The 4461-nt window shown below is 35.3% G+C and overlaps 2 long non-coding RNA genes across 3 annotated transcripts; both read right to left on the bottom strand.

The window, feature by feature from the left end:
- Positions 1-548: 548 nt before the first annotated feature.
- LOC107683946 (uncharacterized) lies at positions 549-2423 on the bottom strand. 2 transcript variants are annotated; one of them, XR_001633795.1, is made up of 8 exons: positions 2223-2423; positions 2051-2098; positions 1866-1949; positions 1681-1746; positions 1062-1122; positions 908-958; positions 691-735; positions 549-615 (listed from the first exon to the last, which is right to left on the bottom strand). It is a non-coding gene; the product is annotated as an uncharacterized LOC107683946 (long non-coding RNA). The 2 variants fall into 2 exon arrangements; XR_001633794.1 differs by having other exon boundaries at positions 2051-2423.
- Positions 2424-2475: 52 nt separating this feature from the next.
- On the bottom strand, positions 2476-3828 carry LOC107683954 (uncharacterized). Its single transcript, XR_001633796.1, has 3 exons — positions 3779-3828; positions 2633-2701; positions 2476-2541 (listed from the first exon to the last, which is right to left on the bottom strand). It is a non-coding gene; the product is annotated as an uncharacterized LOC107683954 (long non-coding RNA).
- Positions 3829-4461: the final 633 nt, after the last annotated feature.

Below are 4461 nucleotides of genomic sequence, written 5' to 3' on the forward strand. Positions count from 1 at the left end.
GCTTCCATTGCCTCTAAATTGGAGAGTAGCATCAATGTCAAAACCCTGTTAATTGTGCTGTACAAGAATTAAAGTAGAACCCATACCTGCTCTTTCTAGTCTCCTCTTTTTTCTGAGTTGTTTTCGTTCCGCGTCTGGACCTTCAAATGTTTAAAATATAAAGAGCTTATGAAGAGAGTTTGATCTTAATGACATCCCCGGAAGAAGATTTGAAATTCACAGGTTTAGACGGATATATGTAATGAAATTATTTGCACTTTATAGTTCAAACTTACGGTAGCGCATTGCTGCCAGAAACATTTATTTTGTCCACTCGATTATGTTGTATAAACGACATCTTTTCTCGTAATAACGAGTTGTTGTTAAAATGACAATTATCTTATTAAAACGACATATAAAAACAACATATTATATCATAAAACAACATAACATGTGGCAGCAATATGCGCCATCATAAAACCACTTCTTTGTACTATTTAATTGAAACTGTTAAATTGATGTTTACAGATAAGTTGGCAACATTTCACATACAGTACAACTTGATCTGACTTACTTCAATGGATAATTACTCCGCAGAAGCATACACCACCACCTTCTAATTGTTGGCATGTCATACTGTAAAATAGAGCACTGATGAGCTAATGGTAACTAAGGATCTCTAAATAAATGACTTTGGAATTTAAGACTTACTTCGTTGAAATCAAAATACCCCTCCAATACCACGTAGAGTGCATACTACAATACGAATTAAAGCTCATTTTAGCAGACACTGTAGAATCATATACCAAAATGTTTGTTTTCTATTCAATAATACCAATAAACAAAACATCAAATGCAAATTATTTCAGATGTAGGACATTTATAATACTTTCTGGTGTGACTTAGGTTACAACACTGCATGGCTTACGATCAACACAAACACTCCGCGGTTATTTGAATTGTGTTGTCTGGGAATGCCCTGAAAATTACAACAAGAAAAAAAAAAAAAAAAATTTATATATATATATATAAAGAAATTCAAACATAACAAGCTGGCAAGCCTTAGTATAATTGGTGCTTACTGTACTGTCATCACAGCTGTACTCCCTCCATGGCCCAGGAATGGCACGTTTTGCTAGTTGCCTGTTAAGAGTAATATCATATAAGTGTAAGTAATTTAAAAGAGTAAGTAAGCAGAAGTATAAAATACATTTTGAAAACACACGAAAAGAAAGCTAAATCTGAATTCATTCATTAAGTAAAAAAAAAAAAAAGCAAACAAAAATGGGGATATATGGTTTAAAACAGAACTACCATAACCCCGAACTCATGAACTTTGAACATTTCACTCGTAAGACCTGTAACTGTTCATGAAACGGCAATCACTGAAGCCACGTCCGGAAAGGGAATCAAGCCAATAGATCTCTCTATTTCTTGGCTTCATGATCTAAAACAATGTAACTTTGACATCAACTGTCAAGTGCTAGCACTTTCTTTTACATTTGTAAGGTATGAAATACCCAAGCAGACATTTAAACATTTCTATTTTTTTGGCTTCATGATCTAAAACCATGTAACTTTGACATCAACTGTCAAGTGCTAGCACTTTCCTTTACATTTGTAAGGTATGAAATACCCAAACAGAACATTTCAACATTTTCTGATTATTTGATCATTAAAGATAATTATTTTGAGACCTACACAGATCTTCCAATGATTTTCTGACCAGGAGGGCAGTAGAATTATGTCATGACTTGCTAGATTTTCCTAAGAAAAAAAGTAAATATGAAATCAACTTAGACATTTATAAATAGATAAATTATTTAGAATATAAATATTTTTAAAATGGCTTCATACTGCCTCAGTCACAAAACAATGATACTCACAGGAACATTGCACACTGGGTCTGCTCACAAGGGTGGCAACCAAGTCACTGTCACATATGAATTAAAGACATGGACCATTATGCCCTGTTAAGTAAAAGTGCAACAATTAAATAAGGAACCACATTCCCATTTTTTCCACACATCGTGCATACAGAATATTTGAACAAGGGAATTCTTTGCATTACCTGAAGGTCAGCAATATCCTTCACAACAGAAAGACAGGCATTCAAAATCTGTTAACATTCAAAGAAATGCATTTACAATCTGTGAAAATTTAAGGACATAAAAGGGCACATAGTACTATACTGTACTGCATGGGTTAAAGGGTACAAATATATTATTTTTGCTGCATCTCACTGTTGCTTCTACATCACGTTGGTGCCCTAAAGTAAGGAAATCCATCCTGGTGAGGACTGTAGCTCCAACAGATGCCAAAAATTCATCGGCTGCTCCTGTCTCCATTAAGGCATGGTTTAGCTATGAAAATAACAGCAAAGTACTACAATGTGTCTTTTTTTGTTAGTCTTAAAACAATAAAAAAAAAAACTAACAGTAATTTAAAAAACAAAACAAAACAAACAAAAAACACATTACCTGATTACCTGTTTTCAGCATGCCTTGTTCGGTTGCACATCCTGTAGAGCAGTAATACCCACCATGGAAGACTCAGAAGGGACTGAGGAGTACATAAAAATGTAAGTAAACTGATTAAAAAAAACATCCAGTTTAACGTCACATTACATATTTTAAAAAATTAATATGCGTACATTGGTCATGTTTTCGGTTTTTGTCTCCTGAGGGTCTGTCATCAATTTGAATGGATTCTGAAGGTGTGCCTTTAGATGGAATAAAATGTGATGCATTATATGTCTAGTAATGCTCTCACAATAACCAAAAACATCCAGTTTAACATCACATTACAGAAGCTGAAGGCAGAGGTGTATTACCAATCAGAACCATGGGTGTTGCAGTTCTTTGTGGAGATGGAATCTTTTGCTTCTTTTGTTTGCATTTTGTGAGATGAATGTTAAAGTGTGCTTTTTGTATAATAGTGGCAGAACAGTTGCAGCAATGAAAATGAGAAACATCTCTGCATTTTAAGTTGCACCTGATGATAATAAAATCTGAAATGTAAAAAAACTGTAACACGCAAATACACACAATAAATATGGATGTTCAAACACTACATACCTTCTTCATGAACAGCTGTTTTCAGATGATCATCCACATGTTTCTTGACACTGTACAAGTCCACTGGTTTGTAGACCCAGGTTTCACAAAATGGGCAGTGATATTTATCACAGCATGAGATGCATTGTTCTATTTTTATGTTTTCTCCTTTTCTGAGGACAGTAGCATGCATCTAAACAAAAGCACATTTACAGTCAAGTAAAGGTTTCTATATCTCACATTTAAAGGATTTCTGCCAGTCACATGAAGGTAAATTTAAGAGGTAACACTTTACAATAAGGTGTCAATGGTTAATATTAGTTAATGTATTAATTAACATGAACTAACAATGAGCAATACATTTGTTACAGTATCTATTAATATTTGGTAATGTTAGTATATTAATGAAAAAGATGACAAATATGAGAAAAAAAATTTGCAATGCATGCAACAATCAGTGTCATTAGCCTACTTTATTAATATGTCTTTCTGCTCTATTTTAAGACATCTCTAAAGGCTCATTTTAGGCAAAATAAGACTTTTAAAGACCCTTTAAAGACCAGCAGCAGAATCCCTGTCACTTCGAATACTAACACATATCATAAAACATGTCATAAATGTCTGAAATCGCACACATTTGCAATCTATGATTATGACCAAAGCATCCTTGCAGTTAAAGGCCGTTAACACAAACACACATTGTTTTTAAGAAAACGTAAGTAAGTTAATGTTCTTTGACTTACTGCCACCGAATCTCGAATCCACCATACATCCGGAAGTGAATGAACCTGTACATGCGCAGTAACGCCAGTACGTACAGCGCGCATGCGTGTTATAGACATACCTTATGTCACTTTGCGCATGCCATAATAGTCATATACACCGATCAGGCATAACATTATGATCACCTTCCTAATATTGTGTTGGTCCCCCTTTTGCTGCCAAATCAGCCCTGACCCGTCGAGGCATGGACTACACTAGACCCTGAAGGTGTGCTGTGGTATCTGGCACCAAGATGTTAGCAGCAGATCCTTTAAAGGGGTCCTATTATGCTCTTTTACAAAGTCTTGATTTTGTTTTGGGGGTGTACTAGAACGGTCGCCGTGATTTTGCCAAGTAAGACATGTTCCTAGATCAACATCTTTTGATGATCCTGGATCAACACTATTGTCCAAAAAAATAGACTTAAAGGCAGGGTATGTGATTTTTCAAAAACACTTTAGAAAACTGATTCGGGCCGAACAGCAAAAGTTTGCTGGGCCAGTGTGGGTTGTGATTGGTTAGCTGGGCCAATTTGTGTTGTGATTGGCTCCACTCGGCTCCTGGTCAGGAAATGTCATGCCCCTTACCATACCGTGCGAGCTTCAGTGTAAATATTGCGTCAAAATCAAATCAATTTGAGAGCGATTTAAACCCGGATGATTGT

This window comes from Sinocyclocheilus anshuiensis, unplaced genomic scaffold (genome assembly GCF_001515605.1).
Source record: "Sinocyclocheilus anshuiensis isolate Anshui unplaced genomic scaffold, SAMN03320099.WGS_v1.1 scaffold725, whole genome shotgun sequence".
Classification (NCBI taxonomy): Eukaryota; Metazoa; Chordata; class Actinopteri; order Cypriniformes; family Cyprinidae; genus Sinocyclocheilus; species Sinocyclocheilus anshuiensis.